Source organism: Lonchura striata, chromosome 6 (assembly GCF_050655825.1).
Source record: "Lonchura striata isolate lonStrDom1 chromosome 6, ASM5065582v1, whole genome shotgun sequence".
NCBI lineage: Eukaryota > Metazoa > Chordata > Aves > Passeriformes > Estrildidae > Lonchura > Lonchura striata.
In genome coordinates, this window is record NC_140708.1 from 15,354,256 (window position 1) to 15,378,501 (window position 24,246).

Genomic DNA, 24,246 nt, shown 5'->3' on the forward strand with positions numbered 1-24,246 from the left:
TTAAAGATGCCGACAAGCAGCTGCTGCTCACCCTTGGAGCACTGAGCTGGCAGCCAGGTAACTTGTCCTGCTTTTTTGTTTGAGAAGAACACATTACTTTAGTCTACACTGCTTATACCTTCACCTTTAGGGGAGTCTTTTAAATATCTTCACACCTAAGGCATCATTCCCTGACAACTTTGCAGTTATGACTCAGTGACTTCAGAGATTTCCAGCCTACAGAAGAGTGAAAACAGGTCTGAGGTATGAATTCACTTCTGTGAGAAGCCAGGGGGTGTCTCCTACTGAGACACGATTTTATTTCATGGCCTCTGCTGGTTTATCACGCACTATGGAGTGGTTAAGGAAGTGGGATAATGCAAAAAGTTTAGGCTGATATGGATTTTCACCTAATTAATGTCCAGGGATTGAGAGTTTTCTCAGCTCTGCTGTCTCCACTGCTGCCTGTAGAAGGCTTTTTGGATCTGCCCAGGGATGCTGTCCCACAGAGGCCAAATATATTCATTCACATTAAGAACAGAAATGAACACAATCAGCATGGCAAGATTTTGATATGGCAGCCTTTCTCCTGGTCCTTATCATATCTGTTACAGCACTGGCTAAGGACCAGGCTAAAATGCAGTCCTGCTATTCTGCACGTGGGGGTTTTGTGGAAGGAAGGATGGACAAATGTGCCTGTTGTTGAAAATCAGATCTTAACAACTGCATTTTATGGACAGGTCAGAGCATTCTTTGCTGAGGACCACTTCTTTCCTACACAGTACTTTTAAGAGCGTTCTACTGGGACAAAAAAATGCAACAATACAATTGCCAAAGTTACTAAATTAGATCATTGTTACAAAATATGCTGTCATTTTTTTAAATCTATGCAGGCTGTATCTTGCTCTTTTACATAATTCAAAGTTGAGGTGGGCAAACTTTAAGTAACTCTATAAGGAACAGCAGGAAACTATAAGTTCCCATAACTGTTCTGAGTTTTAAATAAGATACATCTTTAATGATTGTGTTCTGCCTCCAAATAAACTGAAAAATGACTAGAATCTAAAGCTTATTTAGGAAGTTGCCATAGTAACAATTAACTACCTCTAAGCCCTTCAGCTTTATTTTATCTTTTTTCACTGAGGTGCCCTAAATTACTTGAATCCTGAATTGCTACAGTAATATATCCATGTCTTTGAACTAAATGACATGGTTTGGCTAGAACCCTCATTATGTGAATATTGATTGAATTTCTAATTGGGACTAGACATCATCTTGCTGACAGCACCACTGCAAGAAGTCATGTAAGACCAAGGAAGATTAACAGAAAAAAAAGAGGGGAAAAAAAAATAGGAATGTTTTTTCTCTTGGGAAGCAGCTGGGATGATCAAACCGGGGAAGCAGTGAATGAAGTAGAATTAACTTTAATGATTGATTTTATATGGACAACAAACCTCCTCCAGATGCAATGCTATTTGTTTCAACTATTATCCTCTTACACTTCAATAAATAAATAAAAAAAAAATATCAGAGGAACCCAAAGAGACTGATTTGGACCTGTGAATTAAATAATTACTCATTACAATTCAAAGGGCCTATAAACCCTAATTATTCCAATTTAGGTGCATTTTTCACTCACTTTGTCTTGACATGGGCAGTCCTGATATTAAAAATTGTTTCATTAAATGTTCTGCCCTATATTTTTCTTTATTATTTTGTCTGTTGTCATTTGACTTCATCCACAGAAAACAAGCATTTATCCCCTATTTCTTAGACTCAAGTCTGTTGCATTAACACACACTGCTATGCACACTCATATCTGCTCCACATTCACATATTTCAAATTACTCCTGCTTGTTTCTGCATAGTCCTTATTTATTTATTGTTCCAGGAGTTCATTTTCATCTCATGGGATTTTTTTTACCATGTTTCCCAAGTGAAAGTGGGAAAACAACACTTATGCATGGCATTTTTCAAAAAGGAAGTAGTCTTCCTTACATCAGATAACTACGAGCAGTAAATGATAAATACTGAACTTTAAAGGAAGTAGAGGAAAATAATTCCCAATTTCACTTTGTATGCCTTTACTAATGTCAGTCCTAAGGGAACAAGGAAAAAGCAGATGACTTTACTATTGCTTTGAAGAAAACAATATTCATCTGGATTACCCTTAAACCTGTCCTGGGGTTTAATAATTACTTTAACTGCAGATAGCTTAAAAGGAATAGCTCAATGCTGATTTTGTACTATTTTCTCCATGTCTGAAAAGAATCTCTGCGAGTCTCCTGAATGCCTTTTTGATAATAAAAGAGCAATATCCTAAAGCAAAGATGTTAGCTTCATTCCTATATCTGACAGGAAGAAACATAATCATGCAATGCAAATAAAATCTGGAACAAAAGGGTAAGATGTGGTCATTTCTGAACCAGAGAAAATGATTCAACAGCCATAGATCTTTTTGTCTGCACTGCAGTTCTCAGAATTTTCATAATTTACATAACTAGGAGATGTTTGGCAGCTCAACCTTGTAATTCACAAGGAAATAGCATCTGGCTATTTAGACTGTTATACTGACCTTGGAGAGCTTCCTGTACATATTTTTCTCCTGCAAAAATGCATATTGCTATCACATAAAGCAAAATAGCAGTGACACCAGTCTTCAGAAGCTTGTATAGCATGAAGTAGATCCAGTTCCTGGGCCATGCCTGTTCACACAGCACAGGACAGGGCAGTCACATCTGGCTGAATGAGGGGTTTTCAGCCACAGCTGTGCTGTATCTTGAACGGCACAAATTTGAACACTACAAAAAGGTATCTGTCACCTCACACATTCCAGCTAAATCACCCTTCTCCCTCATTAGTCAGCTACTGGTTTCTATCTCCTCTTAGTGTTTTGCTAAAATTGTTCTAACAGACTGTGCCTGCTGGGACAGGGTAGCTGGAGGTGGCTGACTGTGACACATCTGAATTGCAGGTATGATGGGTGGGTGGAAGAGGACAGCCACCAGGGCTGGGGACAGTGTCGGTGTGGCACTGGCTGTGGCCATTACACACTGACCAGCTGTGGGCTGCCTTATTGACAAGGGGTTGAGCAGGGCTGGCAATGCTGGAGAGTACAAGTTGTGTCCTCAGTGAGTGCTCAAGGCAATGTGGGGCTGGAAGTGGCTCTGAACAAGCTGAGCCCATGTCAGCCAGCAGGTGAGTGAGTGCCCACCTGCTCTCAGCAGCACTGGGACAAACTTTGCTGCTACAGGCAGCTTCTGTGGGGGCAAATCAAACAGCTGAAGGGCAGATGTAATACACACTAATCAGCAGCAATTTGCAGAAATGACTTCTGATAGTACCTTCCCCTTCTCCCTGTTTTTCTTCCCAGGATGGACATGCTGTATTTTCTGAAGACATCTCACCTTGGAAGAACTTCTTACTGTGGCCAAGCAGCCACCACATCTTTAGGTCGTTTTGCCCTGGTGCCCTATGATGCTCTATCCTCCTTCTCCTCTGCTCTCCTGGCTCAATGGAAGGGCTGTTTGCCAGTCCTCTCCTCTGAGACCTGTGTGGCAGCAGAACCGACAACCATCACAACCCTAGAGACTGCCCACACCTTTATTTCAAGGAAGACTGTGGCAATTTGCATGAAGGGTCTGTCTCCCTGACCCTTCCTCTGTCTGCTCTGCCTTTCCTGGACAAACTGCACGTGGCCTCCACAATCTGCCCCCCCGCCACACATGATGTTCAACACAGAACCTGCATGTACAAACAGCACATGCTTTTTTTATACATACACTTCATTCGTTCAGCCAGTTTGATTCACACACATTGATTCATGCATTTACTTTCTTTGGAGATATTAATTCCAGCTCATACATACAGAATGAGAGAAGTAGCAATAGCATTGAAATTGGCCTGTAACAGATGTTAGTGAAGATAGTTATGATGTCTGCCTGGCATATATCTTTGTTTCTTGGGTGATATGAGTGGTAGAGAAATAGAGGAGAAAGAGAGAGGATTGTAAACCTGTGGTGTATGTCTGGAAATGAAACAATTTTGTACATTCATTGCTTCTGTCTGGAGAGAAGCCATTTTAAAACCATGAATTACACTCTGAACCTGAAGAGAAAAAGCTATACCTTCGATTTCTTGCAGAAACATGTTGAGGTTTTTCTACAGTGAGCAGAAAGCAGAGTGTGCTTTCAGAAGTAACTGGCCTTAGTTAGAAATGGAACCAACTATTAACGTCCAGCTGGAGCCTGTGCTGAAAGGCAAAATGCTCAGTGAAAACCTAGTTTGTATCTTCAATGAAAAGAGTGAATTTTAGACAAATGTACATATTTTTTCCTTTGCTATTTGTGAAGGGACATTTGTATATTACCAAGGAAAGCATTTATACTTGACATGAGAGATGCAGTAAATGAATAACTGGTTGTCAAAAATCAAAAGTGATGGTTGGGATCACTGAAGTATGGATTTGCTTTCTCTTTTTTCCTTACCCCTTGCTGCCATTACTTCTGCAATTCTCAAATCCCAACATAATGGGATAACACCATAAACGAGTGCCTGGTATCTACACCGCAAAGATATTTTTGCTCTGCAAGTTTAATTATGAATGGCCAATATATGTGAGCCTTGCAGCAAGTTTCTCTTCAACGTGATTTTGCAACCTATTTAAAAAATGAAGTATTATAGTGGGAAGAGACATATTCATGATAACTTTGGCTACATATTCAGTAGTACACTTCCTAGATTTGGGCTATGTGCCCTTCCCTGTTCAAAGCATATCCCTTCAGACATGCTTTAAGATCATAAAATCCAAAAGGAATTAAAAATCTGCCAAAATACTTTCCTAAGAAGGCATTCTTTGAGAGTATTCTGCTGAGGACTCTCAAAATAAAAATGCCTGGCTATCACTTATTGTGGTATTTGCAGTTTCACATCCCTCAAAACAATCTACAAGGTGTCCCCTAAGGTCCATAGCTTTTGGAGCCAGACTTTAGTAGCCAAGTGTTTAAGAAAATTATTAACATTAAATCTCACAGAAATCAAAGGCATCTCAAATATTAAAAATTGATGACAAGGAAAAGGCATCAATAGGTGCATAAGAGTGTGAGGAATTGTGTTGCTAACAGGGCAGAGGAAGTTTGCTTTAATAGCAATTTGCTTGGAAATGGTCCTTTTAAATAGAGTTCCTGGGCTGAATCAGTAAATACTTTAAAAAGGTACTTAATCTGCTTTTAATGCCCAGGAATTTGAACAGACATTCTCCAAACTGCAGCCCATTGCTTTAGCTCAGAGTATGCTGACATGGAGATAACGTGCCATTCACACAAACATCTCCATCACTTACCTGCATTTCCAAAGGCATCCCAGCTGAAGCACATTACCATGCTGTGCTCATGAGTTAATGATCAGAGTTAGATTGGAAGGAGTCGCTCCCACTTAGGCACAGCCTGGAGCATTTCTTCAAAAATTCATTATAAGGATCTGCATGCCATTTTCCATGTGCTTTGAATCAAGGCTTGCACACATCTGAGCTCATCCCAGATTAGGGTCAAATAATCTTAAAACACTGGCATTGTATCCCTGTGCATACTGCACGAGTAGTTTAGTAATTTTTTGTTCCTATTTTCACATATATAGATTTCTATTTACATCCCTGGTGACCGTGTATATACTAGACTAGACAGATTTTCAGACTCACCTGGAAGGACATGATTTATGTTGGTGTGTGTCTCAGCACATGCCACAGGTGAGACAACCACAGTAAACAGAGCGTCACCATATAATTTCAGAAGGCTTCAGCCCATACAGAATAACACCTTACCCCATCAGAAGGCTTCAGGTATCTGCCCATACAGAGTAACATCATTCCACTTCAGAAGGCTGCAAGGATCTGCCCTTCTTGCCCTTTGGCCCAGCCTTTTATACCCCTGATTGTTCATGCACTGCACCTGTGAGCCTCTGCTCCCTTTGGTGTTGGTCAGTGCCCTGGGCACTCCCTGGCTCATTGCTGTCACTGCTGCTCACAGCTGTGCCATGGGGATGAGGCTGGGCCAGCCCCACCCCAATTACCACAAACTGTGCCTACAGGCATGGATTGCCTTCCTCCAGGGCAGCAGTAGCTCCCAAGACATTACACATACTAATCTCAAAAAGATGCTGCTCCTCTCCTTGGGGAATGCTGTTTTTCCTACTGCTTTGCATAGTATATCCCATTGTCTGTTACAAGCAGGAAAGAAGCTCTAGGAAGAGAGTGAAAACTGATCCATGATGGATTTGCTGGATTATTTTATCTTTTTTTTATGGCTTGTCTTCACAGTGGATGCTACCAACTTCAACTTAATTCAGTAGTCTAATTTTCATTCTCTTAGTTACACATAGATGGTAAATAAATGTTTCGCAGTGAATCAGCTCAGCATATTGGGACTTGAACACCTGTTGCTAAATATAGATAAATAGTAAGTCAAAACTGATATTAGTCTGTAGAAAAAAAAAATATATAGTGGCAAGATAACTACATAACAAACCAGATCCTAAATCCCATTGTATATTTGGTTGTCTTGGACTGCATTAAGTGAAGAGTTTGGAGACAGAAAGTTTCTCTCTTTTCCTGTTCTACCTCCCAAAATTCTCTGTATTGGTGAATAACCCTTAATAACTTGGAATTTATAGTAACAGCTGTATGGCAGATAATCACTTGAAGAGGAAATGGAGGCCAGCAAATTTTCTAGAATAACTAAGTAAAAAAGATTTCCAGGTCAGCACACTCATGAGATCCTTATATTGTAACTGGGAATCTTGGAAAAGATCAAACAAAATCCAAAGCAGAGGCAATACATTTTAAAAAATCATGTAGCATTGAAATTTAACGTTGCTTAGATAAAAACCCCTTTACAGACACTCTTTTCTGGTGTTGCCTTGCAAGGATATTATTGTTGCTATTGGAAGAAGTCAGGTAAAATTCTGCTGTTCAGCATATTGCTGTTGATTGCTCCTTTATTTATAAACAATAATTATCTTAGTGTGCAAATATATTCAACATGGACATTTCTCACCCCTTCAATTCATATTCCTTAGTGTCAAACATAGCTTTCTAACTCTCTCTGTTACATTACTCTTTTAAAATTTGATTTTACAAACTGACAGTACTTAAAACTTGTGTTCCTTTTGATGATATACACTCTACAAAATGGACCATTCAATAATGTTTGGGTTTAGAAGGTTTCACAGTTTGCACAAAGTAATCCAGACAGAACAAAGAAGTAGCCATCCAGAATTCTGATGACACACACCTGAGTGGATTTTCCCCTGTGGAGACGTTCGTATTTCATACAAATTCAGAGGTTCCAGTTGTATTTGAGGTATCAGCAAATCAGAACTATGCCAAAAATAAATCAATTTCAGAGTAACAATCAATCAATCAATTGTAAGTATCTACAGAACTGGAAGCAGCTCCCATAAAGCAGCAAAACTGAAGAAAAAAACAGGGGAGTGAGATAATGTTAATTGGATCCTTGACGTGTTACCATTCCCTGCTGAGCCAAGTTTCAGATAAGACATTTGAATGTGGATAGAATGTGATAAGCTAGTTTTGGATGAGTTGTACAGAAATTACGTTTCCTCATCTCTCTACATATCATTACTCTTTACCATTAAAAACACTTGGTCTAGATGTATCTACAATTTAAATATTTGAGAGCTTACTTACATAGCCTCAGATTTCTCACCTCTATCATAAACTTCTTGAGGAACCTGAAGAAGGAGCTGTTAAAAGCTACAGTGAGTTGTGTCAGTGTGTGAAGACATCCATGTATAATATTAAATACATCTCTGAAGTTCATCTTCTCCCACCTAGAGAAATTCAGCAGTGAGAGGGAGGGGAACCTCATGAGAAATCATTCAGAGGATCTGATGCTGGATGAGAATCAAAAGAATCATCTGCAGATCATTGCAATTATTTGTAAAAGATAACCACTTTCTCTGAATACTTATAACTTTGGAGAAACGCTACATGCATGATAAATCAACCAGAATTTGTGTTCTGAAGAGTAAGGACAATGAAAGTCAGGGTGAGATTGCTTTCTAATTCACTTTAACCTGTAAACAATGGGCCTAATTGGCTCTTATGCTCAAATTCTTTGGAAATGAGTCTGTGGATTTGTTGGGGCATGGATCCTAACTAAAGTAGAATTTTTATTCTTAGTGTATGAAAGCATGACTATCAACAGAATGTTACTTATACAGCCTACTGGTTTTAATACAGCAGACCAGAAAAAAAAATATTTTGATGACATCAAGGGCAAAAGCGAGATCAGGACCTATTATATATTATGGGATATCATCATGTATTAAATCACAGCCTCCTTAAATCTCTTAAAATTCAAACTGTTTTGTTTGACAAAACCTCTATCTTTTTCCCCTCAACTTTATTATCCCCATTCTCCTCAGATGGCCCAGTGGTAGGGTGAAATAAAATATGATGCAATGACTATAAGATTGACCCAGACAAGTGAAAAAATCAAATACAAAGAACTGCTTTTTAAATTATGATACATATAAAACATTTTCTGCAAGAAGATGCAAAATAGATTACTTGGTTCTTGGCTTTTCAGCCATGACCAAACTGAAGATCATCATCAAAACTTTGCTCCAACACAGCTTCAATTCATAAAATTGTTCAATGCACTGACAGGTGAAACCTCTAGCCTCTCTTATGTAGTAAGTCCAGTTTGATATCATATAGTCCCATTTTAGTCTTAAAAACTATTAATATTTTTTCAACCATGTCAAATGCAATAACTCTTCATACAAAATGGAATCTCTCTTGCCTTTATTCTTTTGGCAATGGGTACTGTTAGCTACAATTTAGTTTGGCAAATGAAGACTCTAGAAGAGTGACATAGCAATCCCTTTTAGACTGCTCTGTGTTAATTCCAAGACTGCCCTCTAGCCAGCCCTTGCATTTCCTTTGCTACATCTTGCGTATAAATATTTTACTGTGCTCCAATATAAAAGTGGGCTAGAATTTGAGCTAAAGAAGCAAGGATGAGACAAGGATATTCAAACTTATCTTCATAAAATAAAAATGGTTTTTATCTTGGCTCTCTTGTTCAAGCATATGTGAAGAAAGTGTATTTGGTGCACTGAGTTTTGCAGAGAGGGAGATTTTATGTTCTCCTATTAATCATTAAACACATGCTTGGATATTAAGGGAGATTGTTAAGCCATAATTTTAGAAACATACCTTCAGAGCATCTTTTTACTAAGACTGAAGTGTTTAGAGGGCAGGCTTTTGTATAAAACGATACTAATTTACTAAATGTCTCTGTGATAAGATTTCTCTCATCTCACAGTGAGCAGAACAGTGGAAGGAGATAGAAAATAAGGTTTAGAAGTAAATTAGTTATGAAATTCTGGGTATTTTTTTGATAGAAAGGAAATAAATTATGAGCTCATAGGTAGATAAATATGCTCCAAGCTTGAAAGTATGGATTACTGAACTGAAAAATTGTATCTTCTTGACTATAATTGCATAGCCCTAAAAATAGCAAAAAGTGTATTTGGAGAGTGGCGTTCCAAGAGTTTGAAAATTAACGATGAAGAAGTGATGTAATTTGGAACCAATATGTTTCAAGATATCAAAATGTGAGACATGTCAGCATTTTTCTACATAGAAACTGAAAAATGCTGCCCACCTTGCAGTTACCATCTCTAAAATAGCCAATTCTATAAATAGAAATACAAGTTTATGTTCTGTCTCTTCCTTTTAGTAGGAGTTTTAATGCATTGGCCTTGACAATATACCCATACTTCTCTCACTTACCTTTGTTTTTTTCATTTCCAGAAACAAGATGCCTCTCCTGCAAAATTTGCCCACAATAATCCCTTAAAACATGGTTTATTTTTATCCTAAGAAAGAACTTCAAAAATTCAAGTCACTATACTTCCCAAACTGCTCAATGCTGTTAACATTCTCCTTTTAGCTTTGCATCATATACAATAAGCATTTCATTTGCCTAATGAAAAACATATTTAAACTAATGAGTACACAGTAGTTTTATTTACATATGCAATTAAAATTTACCACTATTAATAGCTGACAGAGGGGAAGAGAAAGTGTGATTTATTCCAATAAGTGCATACTCTTTCAAGAGGACAGCACTACACAGGCAGTTTTAAAATTGTCATCAGTGCAGAAAAAACCAAAATTCTGGGGTGTCCTTGTTGGAATCTGAAATGCAGGGAATTCTCAGAACTTTGGGCCTGTAAGCCAAAGTTCAGAATTAAACACAGGATTTGATCTGAGACCTTGGAAAAGGCTTCTAAACTTAGGTGCTAGAAGTGAGAATATGGATTTATAGTTTAAAGTGCACATTTGCTACATCAAAGAAAGAAGGTAGGGTCTCTAGGGTTAGTAAAGGGTGGAAAACTACTGAGTTAGGAGGGGTTACATGTCTCAGGGGTGATGGATTACGTATCACAGGATGAGGGGGAAGGGTCTTGCTTTCCGCTACATCCCGAAATCTTCCGTTCGCCTGTCCCTATCTACCGCAGTCTTGTCTCTAACTCATTCAAAAGTTCCTGCAAAATCCCCTTATGCCCTGGTCCCTGTGATGCATTTCTGAAGATGAAGCCATCAGCTCTGTCACCCTAGTGAGGTGCACTAGAGTTCAGCATCCCCAGCTCACGTTTCTCCTGCCTTCCCGTGGGCTCCTGGAGCAGCGTGGCCGGGCTCTCCCGGCTGAAGCTGTGCCGTGGTTTGTTCTGTGAGCACAGCCAAGGGCACCAGTCACAGCGGGCACTCCTCAGGCCTGGCAGGAGCTCAGCCAGTGCTGCTGCTCTGCAGATGTGCAGGAGAGGAAAAGAACACCAAGCCCACCTAGAGCGAGGCAGGAGAAGCAGGGTCACTTGCTGCAAATTGCTCAGGAGTGAGAAACCTGGAGATGGGGCTGCCCGCAGCAGGCAATGGCTGTCTGACATTGACACGGAGATGGGCACGGTGAAATGAGATTAATCAAAAGGAGTCAGAGATACACAGATCTTTAGCCCACCCCATTCTTCTTGGAAACAGAGTTCAAAGACAAGCATCCGACATCAGCTATCGCAGCGTGGACAAACATGACAAAGGGTGCTAAATCTTCCACCTTTCTGTAGTTATCTCTCACAGATGTTACAGAGCTTGCCAGGGGAAAGCAGATTTCTGCTCCAAGCTGCACCATGTGCAAATATGCTCCTGCTGAACAGTGCTGTTACTAAAGCACACTCTGTTCTGGCAAGTGAGAATTTTATCAGCAGCACTATAAAGGCACTCAAATTCAATCCATTCTTATTGATATGCACTGATATGCATTTTTCTAAACATTTTGTGAATGGTGTAATCACAGCTAGGACATCAAAAGTATTAGTAATATACATTAAAATAAACTTACTGCAGTTTTACAAGCAGCAATAATTTCTCTTGGATTAGAAACTTTGTGTTGAGTTGCCCATTTTTTAATTTAAAGGAGGACATAAGAAGAGACAGCAAAGATGAAGCTTTAATAGCAATACATGTACTGAACAGTAGGATTTTTTTTCAACTGCCATTCTTGATCAAAACCTTTTCAAGTGAAAAGAGAAACCACAGTTGAAAAATCCTGACTACAAAAGCATTACCTGCTTATCACAGCTGAATGTTGGCTCCCTTGCAGATGGCTGGCTGCAGTCACTCTGCATTTATGGGATGTGCTCCTGTGTGCAGTGGGAAAAGGGCTGGCAGTGCTGGTACCAGGGCTGATCCAAGTGATCATCCCTACTTTGCTTACACAGACAGACGCTCACATGCTGCAATGCAAAAATGGGTCAAAAGGCTGAAAGGATGTGAAAAGTCCAAGCTGACATGTCTAAAGGTGGGCTGTTACTGCAGTGACCTTCCCAGGTGGAAAGCTTTGAGGGAAAGCTAACACCCTGAGAGATGCATCTGCAGATCTGAGGCAGAGGTGATTAATGACATTAGGGGTAGTTTTGCACTCACAGTCTTGGTGCAAATAGCTGCACATGAGCCTGGCTGGCCACTCCAGACCTTAGCTGGATCACAGGGCACACCCACTGCATGCTCAAACAGTATGGGTGCAGTTCAGTGCCTGTGACACTGCTGTGGCTCCAGATGGGGCTGTTACCAATGGAGCCGTACACTGTGTGGAAATGCAGGATTCTGTGCAGAAACTTGTCAGTTGTGAAGGTCTTTTTAAGAGATAAATAATTTATTTACTACCTGTGTAGACCTGACACCCAGCTCCAAGGTGCTGTTGCTGTTTACAGAATACAAGGAAATGAAAGGAGCACCCAATACCAAAAGGAGATTCATTCTGAGTTACACAGGCTGTAGGGAAACAGGCAAATGATAGAGAATAGGCAAGGAAATCTGTAAACACAGACCAGAGGAGTCACCAAGTGCTATGTGCATTATAAAATCAATACTCCTATTCACAATGCCAGAAGACAGAGTCAGGAACCTTCATTTAGCTAACAACATCTCCCTTTCTTCCTCTTCTCTCTTTTTATTCATGGCCATAATGTATGTGTTGGGGGGAGAATAATCAAGAGGATGGCTATCTAAAAATACTGCACTGTGTAAAAGGTGCTGCAAATCTCTGATTTGTCTCTCTTTCCACTTATGCAGTACCATGAAACATGAGCAGGGTTGTCAGTGCAATAGAGTCAATATTGCTGTGAAAAACTGAATTGTATTCCTTTCCACCTTCTGCTACATTAAGAAAATTGCTTGCTAAGTTTTGATTCTAGGGCATTTGCAATTTGCACTAGCTGATAATGATGCGTGAGGCAGAAAGAATATGTTGATTTTTAAAGTGGATTCAGTTGTTACAGTAGGAATATTTTGAAATTATTGTTTCCAAACTCTTAGGATTTATAGTGGAGTGCCCTAATTATATTAATTATGGACTACCAAGATGTTATTTTAAGAGAGTTAATTTTCTAACCAATCACTGCATTACAAGTGTGGTTATTAGATAGTTCTAGAATCTCTTTCCCCCTTCCCCAGCAATTAATTAGAATTTCAAAATTAAATAAATTGTAATGTTCTGGTTAAATGACTCAGGTTCTAGATGGCTGTAGGTGATACAGCTGCAGTGCCTTAAGTTCTTCTGACAGTCTGAGCTCTCAGGAGAAATATTAAAGGCCAGCACAGTACATGATTTATGCCTAATGATCATTGAGTTCCACTAAAACATGTATGTACTGGTTTGAAGAAATACATCTCATGAATTATTACGAAATAGCTTTCAAAGAGAAAAGAGCTCCTCAGTACATAAATTACAGCCCTGCCCTTCCTTTTCTTTAATTTTATGGATTCTTGTTAGGGTTTCCCCCTCCTCCCCCCAGAAATTTATTGATAGTTTTGCCTTTAAAATTCAGCATAGTTTCACAAGACTCTTTTCCAGAGCAATGTGTAAAATGTAGTGCTGAAACGGAAGGATATTGCATGCAAAAATAAACTGGCCAAATAATGTAGCTGCTCTGAATTATTCACAGCTATCTAGCAAGCATTGTTTGCAGTAGAGCAACTAAGTAAACAGGATGGAAAATGAGTTTTGGCATGATTCTAGGAATTAGCATTCTCCATTTCTATGGTAACATTGATAAAAAGTTGTTGCTAATAATAATGAAATACATGCAGAATAAAAATAAGTAAGCTAAATAGAAGGCATCTATTGTAAGCTAAAATGTTTTCCCTTTTTACTGGGAAACACATGTATAAGCTTGCACACATCTCAACTTGGGAACAGTGCAGACTATTGCATATATCATTAGCTCAGTTTGCCAGCAAGTAAAGACAGATATTTGATGAATACGTATGTGACTTAGGATAGCTGTAGGAAGACTAATAACACAGAAAAACCTATGAAGAGATGGTGTTTGTTTTACAGGCATTTTGTAGAATCACAGATTCATTACCAACTACTTATAAATCGAGCGTACATTAAAATTTGTGGCAGTTTTTCTCTGACAAGAATGCCCAACAATAAAAATACCTCAGAAGAAACTTTCTAAGATGGGAAAATTTGCCTAACACATTTATAGTCTTAGGTAAAAATAATTTTCTTTACCACCAGCTACTAATATAATGTATTATATAATTCTTATCAGTACACATCTACATATTTATATTTTTCATTGTTTTATAGATCTGTATCTAGAAAAAATAATTTTGCCTTACCAGGGTTTCTCAAATCTTAGTTGCAGTGGAAGGAAGATAACAAAAACAAAACCCAGAATGCAAATTATACTATCCCTTCCCTTAGTAGAAAACTTGTTCCTGGTGATACAGAGGAGATAAGTCTGATCCCATCATCAAATAAATCAAAATCCATTACAGGGAAAAAAGGAAGAGCAGGAGGGATTGTAAATTGTAAAACCTCATCTGCATGTTAAGCTTTGCCTCAAATACAATCTGAATGTGCAGCAAAGCTTTACCAGCATTACATAAGCAGGGCTTATTCATTTTCACAGGGTTCTATATTTTTAAGTTCCACAGAGGAGTTAAAAACACTGAAAGTTGTCAAATATTTTCAGCTTCTTGGTGGAACTGAATGCCTGATCTGAAAGACAGATTTAGCAAGTTTTCTGGGGCACACTCAAAAAATACAAATAATTTAGAGACACTGTGTGGGAGATGAAACATCTACGTGAACCAGCAGCGGTGAGAGCAGCTGAGGAAAGCATTGTCTAAATCATCTGGAGAAAAGAATAACACACCACATACTGCACATATGCTAAGGGAGGTACAAACAGCTTTCTGCCAAAGTAAAATACATTTGGATCAAAGACACAGCGTGAAACATGACAAAAGCTGCTGAAAGCAGCTCCAGCCAGTGCTGCTAGTGAGTGAGTGTGTGTCAGCCTGTGCTCCTCAGGTGCCCACTGCACCTCCCTGTGCTTCTGCTCCTCCTCCTTTGGGGACCAGACCCCGACTGTCACCTCAGATGTCATCAGCTCTGTACCAGGCTTCACACTTGCACTCTGGATAATGGAGTTTGAAAATTCTGCCCACAGTAATTTTTGGTTTGATAGACTTAATTGTGACAAGAATCAGGAGGTTCCTTTGAGAGTTCCAGCCAGGAGAGTGGCTGGATTACCCCTGTAGCTCCCTGGTGGAAAGCACCCTGCTTGCCCTGCACACAGCCATACCACACAGCTGCTCAGCTCCAGGCAGAAATGAAACACTGCACAATGTGCCCTGCTTTGGCATAGTTGTATGGAAGTCATGAGATTATTTCATCTTACTGGCTATTCAGATTGGTAGCTATTAGAAGGAATTTCATGACCAGCATCTGGTGGTCATACAGATCATGCCAGGGTGGGCCTGCACCAGGAGCACCACCAGTCTGGAGAGCCTGGAACAGTCAGGGCTGTGAGCCCTTGGACCAGGCTGGCTTTCTCTAACAAAAAAGGATGTATACACACCAGTGGTAGCACAGCCTGGGGAGGAGAAAAGACCCCCACCTTGCTCCTGAAGTCTCTAGCCTTGCAGTTTTGGCCTTGGAGACTAAGAAACATCAAAGACTGAAGCCATTGGAGACCGAAGAACAGCATCAGAACACTGATATTGTCACTTGGCTAAGTGACTATTGTCACTGTTTGGTTAAGTGCTTGCTTTTTCAGTTGTTATCATTTAGCTTGTCATGAACTATTTGACAAACAAGTGACTGCTGGACTTTGGAGGTTTGCCTGGTTTCTCACTCCAGCAGAGCACCTCAGCTGTCACGGCTGTCCCCAGCTCCCTTATCACAGTTGCTGTGACAGTAAAACACTGGACAACTTTACTTCCTTCTCACCCCCATCATTGACAAAACAGAGTTACACAAGGGGTAAGAAAGTGCTGGCAGCTCTGCAGGACTGCCTTGAGCTTCCCCTCCTGCCCCCACTGGCATTTCAGTGGCTGTCAAGGATAAAACTTGCAGCAAAAACAACTAATTAAACATGCTTAGTCAGGGCATCAGTCTCTGTCACTTCCTACCACACATCAGTCCTGGGTTTCCCTGTGGAAAGAAACCTTTTCACTTGTTTTCCTGAGAATGCCATCTCCTAAAGAAGATGTTAGGAAAGGCTGAGGGCTGGAGAAGCAATAGCAAAATCTGTTTGCAACCAGGATTACTGGGTTAGCTAATCTGGAGAATGAAACACAAAACTGAAATTACAATCTTCAATTTGCTCAGGGAAAACATTTCAGAAGACCATCCAAAATGCTCTTTGGTGAGGAATGTGGAACATCATTTAGATGCCATGTATGTCACACCGGTTATTTTGGAAATTCAAGCTGTAATTTTCTCTAGTCATAGCTGTACACAAATCAAGATAATTAAAAAATTATAATGCATAAGGTATGGGTCTTTCAGGAATGAATAAAACTAATTTGAAGGGTAATTTTCATAAAAATTAAATAAAGAACAAATTTGAAAATGTGCAATCCATGAAATATTAAAAAGTTTCATTTAGGTACTTGCTATAGGACTTAAACTCAAAAATAATAAAAAAATAATTTAAAAGATTGACTGGGCTCACAGGGTGAGAGACAAACATTTGGATCATTAGTTCTGACAGATTTTTCATCTTGTTGTTTCTGCTTCATCCTTTTTCAAAATGCTAAAAATGTATTTCTTTACAGAATCTTTTAACTTGTTCTTAGAATTCGTTATGAGGAGAGGTTTGTATTGAGTTAATTTCAAACCCTAAACGTGAACAGACAGAATCCCCTCCCTTTTAGTACCATGCTAAACAATGCAAACTGAATTCACACAAGTCCTCACTGATGTCTTAACTGGTGAATATCCTTTGTGAATCTGGCTAATTAACAAAAACCAATGCCATGTCATCATCTCAGCACTATTTTTGTAAAGTAGTGGAAAAAGCCCAGATGAACAGGACTGACACAAAAGGCAAAGCAGAATCTGTCCCTTATCACTTCTGTGTTTTTTCTCCTCAGGACTTCTGAAGTTGCTCCTTCGTACAAGCTGACTGCTTTTGTCTTTGTTTGCATGCTTATCTCTATACATGCTTATCTAGAGAAAGTGTTTCTATTTTTGTAGATAATAATCACACTTTAATATTTTATTGTACAATATTTTTTCTCCAGAGTACCTCTGTTTATTCCAATTATTTACCCTCTTAAGCACACCATTCTCAGGTGATTCTTAGTAAATGTAGTTTTTTCATCATTTCTCAGTTGTGCTTCTCTTAACATATAAACTCTCAAATTTCATGCATTAAAAAAGCTCTATTATTATATCAGGACTTTATAAATAAACACAAATTGAAATTGGTACAGAATTACATTTTCTCTTCCTGTAATCAGTGCAGCCAAATCTAGATTAATGCTGGGACTTCAGCACAGAAATGCAGCCACAAATCCTAACATCCTAAGTATTTTCTCTTTTTAATCAATTTTGCCTTTAGCCAAAATGGAGGTAATGTAGAAATAAACCTGTCAGATGTAATTTCACTTCTCCAGTCCCTCGGCTGGAGAGCACAGAGCCATGCTGTTCATCAGGGTGGGTATAACTGCTGTGAAGCCTCTAGCCATAGTCTCTTTTTCACTGTCTCTCCCCTTGCGTGTTTTAATTTAAAAAGAGAGTATTAAACTAATCATTTAGATGTGGTACTCTTCCTCATATTCAGAGGGAAAGCAAAGATTTCCTTGCTTATCTCTTGCAGCATCCTCTGGTCATCCCATGAAATACAGTTCTCAGAATGGGACATTTCTAAGCATGCACTGATTCACTTCACCAGAACAATTCTTTGCTGCAATTGCTTCTCTCACATCATTTATCTCTTCAACTAAAATCAGAGTTATTCACCAGCTGAGATTTATTGAGCCTCACCTCTGCTGGAGCCAGCACTAGCAGAATTACAGAGAACCCTTCAGTAGTTAGAGGCCACAGTGTTAGGTGAAAACCCAGAGAACTGGAATGGCTTGCTGAAGAGAGAGAAAACTGCTGGAGTGATTTAGGAATAAAACCTGGGATTCAAGGAAGGGATCAGCTCTCACTCTTATCAGGCTACTCCCATGAGGGCAAACAGTCTGCTCCTCCAGGTGGATGTGTGACTTAATCTGACAGAGTGGTTTCTGTGTGAGAGCACCATCCATGAGTGTCCCATCATCACAGGAGCTGCTTGCGGAGCCTCCCGCCCTGGCACTCGTGGGCTCTGGGCCATCAGGGCAAGCACTGGTGCTCCTCACAGAGGCTGCCCTTCATCTAGAGTGCAGCAGAGGGGGAACAGGCAAAAAAACACATGAAAAACATGGCAAACCTTTTAAGGTGGTTTTCCTGTAAGTGTATACCTGGCAGTGATTTGTAAAAGTTCTGAAGAGGCTGGTACCTCAGCATAGTCTCTTGCTGGTACACCTTGCACTTTGGCACATATTTCCTACTCTTTGCCAACAGCCCTCTCACACAGCTGAATCCTTATTCTGGCAATTTTTAACATGTGGATTTACAGGACAGACATGTAGGATTTCTCAGTTAGGGCTACGTCATATATACAGATTTTTCCAGGGGTGCCTTTGAGTCTCCTTTATGGGCACACTGCAATGTGGCAAGCACATTTCTCTCCCTCTCAAGATTCTTCATAGAGGTGCACAGAGAGAATTGAAAGAGAAAACAATTTTTATTTCTGCTCTTTGTTTTTCCTATGTGGAATGTGTTTGGAGAATTGTTTACCTGGAGTGAGTGCTTGGTTGGATTCTGGTGAGGATTGTTTGAGCCTGATGGCCAATCCAACCCACCTGTGGGTGGACTATAGGGAGAGGGTCACGAGTTGTGTTAGAGTCAGAGAAAGTAGTATGTAGTTTTAATATCCTCCTTTTATGTAGTATATTAATACATTTTAGCATAGTTATAACAAAAAAATAATTCAGCCTTCTGAATTGAGTCAGACATCCTCATTTCTTCCCATTGGGTTCACCTGCATTTACAATACTGCAAGGCAAAGATACAATGGCAACAACCACATGGTGCAGTTAATTCAGCCTTAAAGAAAACCAAGAAGCTTCAGAATACACTGAATGACAAGAAAATTTTTGTTCACTGGACTAAAGCCTGGAGATCCTTCCTTGGTGCAGATAATAGAAAGCTGTTTTGTGGTGTGCCAGCCAAGAAAAACATGCATTGCTCAGCATGACATCCAGCTAAACTAATCTTTGTTTTCCACAGGAGATGTTTTTTCAATAATTTCTAAGAGCTAAAGGACTTCATTAAGAATCATGCAAGCATTGATCCAGATGTTAAACCTCTCTGCATAATGGGAAGCCCTCTTAGAAAGCAGTAAAGAATAATTGTTCCATTGTTATCTGGTCTTGAGAAAAGAGAACAATATTGCCTGTTTACTAAATGTTACTATATGGAGGATTTTATTTTATTGTGTGCATGCTGCTTGAAATACAATTTGTTATAATGGTTTTGTGTAATTAAAGTATAGGTAAACATTTAATTTCAACCTATTGTAGCACTGAAATTCTTTATTGTTTCTAAAGCCTATCTAAAGAAAAGCTTAAAACATGAGAAGAAGAGCTCCTTTTTAAATAACCAAAGCTAAGCAAAATAATATTTCTCAGTTGTTCCTTGTAGAATTTTCTTTAGTTCTTATTTTTATATCACTTTTCTATCAGCTTTAAATGTGGAAATAGATAATATTCTAAAAAAAACTCTTAGGCTGATAAAAACAAGCACACAATGTTCAACAGGGCTCCAGCAGAGACTCAAGGCAGTGTGAGGCCATCATTTCTTGCACACTGGATTGTGATGTATCTGGCAGCCACCCACCACCAGTGGGATCCTTCTCTTAAATAGAGAAAGTTGTCCCCCAACCACTTTAAGGGTCCCTGATCCCTGTCTGAAAGTTGCCTTTTCAGAAACTGGGGAGTTCTTTCCGTGTGAGGACCTGGACACGTTCACTCCTTGGAGCACAAGATTTTGTCTGAAGATGTACTTAAAAACCATAAGGGATGGCATGGCCAGAGTCCAATATCTAAATTTTATACTGTCTGTAATTAGACTTTCATCTTCACTGCTTAAAAAAGCAGAAAGGTACTACATTTAAAAGTAATAAATGAGAAGATTAGGGGGTTTGAACAAATGTAAAAGAAAACAAAACTTTTCGTAATTTGTAAAACCTGCCAGACTCTTATTCTAAAAGGCAGGTTAGAAATGCTCATTAGCACAGGCAGAGAGAGACAGGAGGGAAAATGGTATAGATCTAGAAAGGCTATAGATGTAATTAGGGGTGTCCTCAGAGTCTGACATATTAGGCAATTTTGAAACTAATTCCTAATGGAAATCCTTTTAATGAAACATACTAATGAAATCCACATTGATATTATTGTTGAGGTATAAGCAGAAATTTACTTAAAAGAATTACTGCCATGAAAACAGTTTTTCCAATTTAATTTAGAGCTGCCTGAATTTACTGAAAAGTACAAAATTGATTGCTTTCTAAAGATCACATCTTGTAGAAAATGGCATTGTTCTGTCTGGGGAAGGAATTTGCCATCATTTCTCTCATGTTCTTGCAGGGGTTGGATCAATGCAGCTTCAAGCAAGAGCCTTGACTGTGGTCCTTTTCCTGGAGAGGTCTCTGGAGCCTGGGCTGTGCCTGATGCAGGGACTGGGGAGGGGCAGTGGGACAAAGCTCAGGCTGCAGGCAGGATCATGCTATTCCTTCACAGCCACAGACAACAGAAGCACATTTAAAAATTCTGTAGTTAATCTGGCCTTTTAGATTACTTTTGAATGTTTTTTTTAGGTGAAGGCAAAACAAACACAGAAGAATCCTTAATGAAAAAAAACCTGCTAGGCTTTGGATTTGGGAAAAGATTCTTTGTTCTCTGTGGTCAGACCACCATCACTGTTAAATCTGAATTCTAAGCCACTTCTGATTCATGCAAAATAATGGTAACTGCTGATAACTACCAAAATCTAAAGCAAACCCATTAACACTTATCCCATGTCATATCTAAGAGGAAGAAATAGTACTGGGAATGCCTTCATACATCAGCAGTGCCACAGTAGATTCAGGGAGCTATATCACTCAAAAAACAACGCATGCAAATACCATGAAATGACCAGGACAGCCTTCAAAGGTGGCTGAGTGATGAACTCAGGTGTCTGAACTCAGGCTATCCAACACCTCACTGATGACAACACCCAGACAGAGGCTGTTTATGGCAGCGGCATAAATCCCTGTGTCACCATAACAGGAATTACCCTTCTGAGCACTAGGGTAAGGAATCATTTTACGGCCTCCACTATTAAAATGCAGACCAAAAACGGAACCCAAGCTGTGCCCTCTTTGCACCTCTAGATCTGCCATGGAATTCACACAGGTACCAGTAGCTAAAGCAGTAAAAAACTCTCTAAAAATCCAGCTCTCTATGGAAAACTGGTTTTCTGCAGATGACATAGATCCTGTGAGCAGTTAAGAAGCATTTACTAGAACGTGCATTTACAAACAGCATTTCTGAGCTTTTGGAAGTATTTTTGATTGGAGTTCTACCCTCTGTAGTAGGATGTGGGTATGTTATAAATTGCTAGGGTAGGGTTATAAATATTATGCTTTACTATTCAATACAACTCACTTCTATTTCAGGCTGCATACTTACACACATGTTCATTTTTAGCCTGCAGAGACAGAGACAGCCCCTGCCTTAGCTTATCAGCTGGGGCTGATGCTTGATTCACCTGCCAGTACCATACTGCCACTTGTGGTTTTTTGGGTTATTACAATAGGCTTTCCAGCCTCTACAAAAAAGAAAAAAAATCACCTGATGTGTACTTTGAAAGAGAAAAGCACATTTGTTACCATAAGAAATACAAAGAACCCCTCCTCCACTTCAGACATATAAACTGAATTTCTATTAAAACAGTTTCTTCACCTGACATAGGGAACTGCAGCCAGAAGGGATATTGATTGCTCTGTACAAATGCTCTAGTGTTTGTTTTAACAATACTGTCAGCCTACTTCACCAATCATGCTAATACATTTAGCAAAACCCCATCTATAGTCTGTCATTTACACAACCACTACACATTCACTATTCTAAATTCTCATTCCATCACATTTGTACAGTTACCTCCATAGTGCCCCTCACAGCACACAGACTGGCACATCCATTTGAATTTCTGAAGCAGGCAGCAGCCTGAGGCATGGCTTTTAGGGGAGCCACACACTCCCCTATAAACTCCTCCTTCTATTGGAAACCCAGCTTCAGCCCTCCATCTCCAGCAGCCTTTAGACACAGGTTTTGCTGAGCAACAGAGTTCTGCCATTCCTGCTTTAAAACTGAGTGTTTGTCTCATTGACTGCCAAACCAACCATGTTCAGACCCAGTCCCTTGGTGGGGTCATGGCTCCCCAGGGGAAGGGACATGGACCCTGCCCACCTCTCTTGTCACTCCCACCCTGCGGCCTTTTCTTCCTGTGCCACATGACAGGAACAGTGGCAGTTTCAGAGAATTATTTCCTCTGCACAATTCTTTTGGGAAGCATATGTGTAATCAACATTTAAAGCGGGATTTATAAAACAATCCTTGTGAGGGCTGAGGACTCAATAATTATTCTGTGCAATTAGTCCCCAAGTAACATGAGACTGCATTCCCTGGTGATCTGAGCTATGGAAACATTACGAGTGCCTGAGAGAAAATAGTTCTCTCTAAAAGAGGTTGACTACAAAAAGCAATCACTTTGCAAAGGGAAGGAAAAGGACTGCAGGTAAAAGACAGAGCAAGAAATTTGAAGTTATTTTCCTATTTTCTTTTGAGTCCTCTGTCTCTCTGAGGAGAAGCAGACATTTGCCATGAGGTGAAGCAAGTGCTTTTGCTATGGCAGCCATTGATAAGAGCACAGAAACTGCTATGCTGTTAGACATTATCAAATCAGAACAGAATGGCTTCATGCCCCTAAATACTGCTGCCGTCTCCTCTTCAGTGGACAGCCATCAGTTCACAGACTATTTTCTATGTGAAGGCTCCATTCTAAACATCTCAGCAAAGAAAGGTTTCATCTTGGAAAAGACTGCCTAAACATTTGAGTTTTTAAATTAAAATATCCTCTCCTGGTCTACCTCAGTATTTATGACAAAACAAGCATAAGATGAAGCATTTTTTCACTGAGAGGTGAAGTAACAAATGGTATATCTTTCTTGCCCCACTGAAGAAATATGGCAAGGGGAATTTAAGAGTGTCACGAGAGCCACTAGCCCTGTGCCTTCTAGGATGGCACAGAGTGTTCAGTGTAATGCCTGCCAGTCAAGTGCATGACATCTGCACCCTGAGAGCAGGCCCAGTACAGATCTTTGAATCCCTAATCCCTTCTCAAATCAATTTCTAGTCTCCTGTTTGTTCTAGTTTAAATTTGTGGCAGAAGTGAAGCATTGCCCCTCCTAGACCTTATCCCCTCTGCAGAAACCTGAGCTAAGGGCTCAGAGAGGACAGAAGGGTGGTGCCTTCCATGTTGGGATGATGAAGGGTCACAGATGAACCAAGAGAAATGTGGATGGCTGTTTGGGAAAACACATTTTGCCTAAAGTGTAGATGCCTGTACTAAGACAAGTTGTGCCCTGCTGTTTTCAAATCAGTAATTTGAAAGAGTTGCTTGCATGCAGGATAGACAACACTGGCTCCCTGCACTACTGGCAACGGACACAAGAAAGGTTCAGAGGTTCTTTAAAGAATACTGGTCACTAGATGGGGAAAAATATCCCAGAGGAATACTTCATTCGAATACCCTGAAAATGACTAATTGACCTTGAGAGGAAGTAATACTGGAGTTAATTAGGATTGTATTAAAACTTAAATCCTGACAGTTTCATCTGTTGCTTCAACTGCCAAGACTTTTATGTTTGAATTTACTTCCAAAAGCCTGCAGGTGATAGTCTGCACTTTGTCACAGTTCACAAGGTAGGTAGAAACTCAAAGAGAACCATGTCTTTGCAAGAATATTATTTTATCTGAAGTGTGACTAACAGGAAGGTCACATTCTACCCTTTTTCTTCCCCTCTCTCCCTTAAACACCTTATTTGCTAGAACTTCAGAGATTTAGAAAGAAAAATCAGGGCATCATATAATGATTCATAGCCAAGCACAGCAGAAGCATTAATCATTCACATCTTTAACTCTAAAAGCATATAAACTTCCAAGGATGATCAGTCAATGCAACGCGTTTATATTTTAGCCGGAAATCAGATTTAGAAATGGAACATCCTGAACTTCTGACCAGAGAA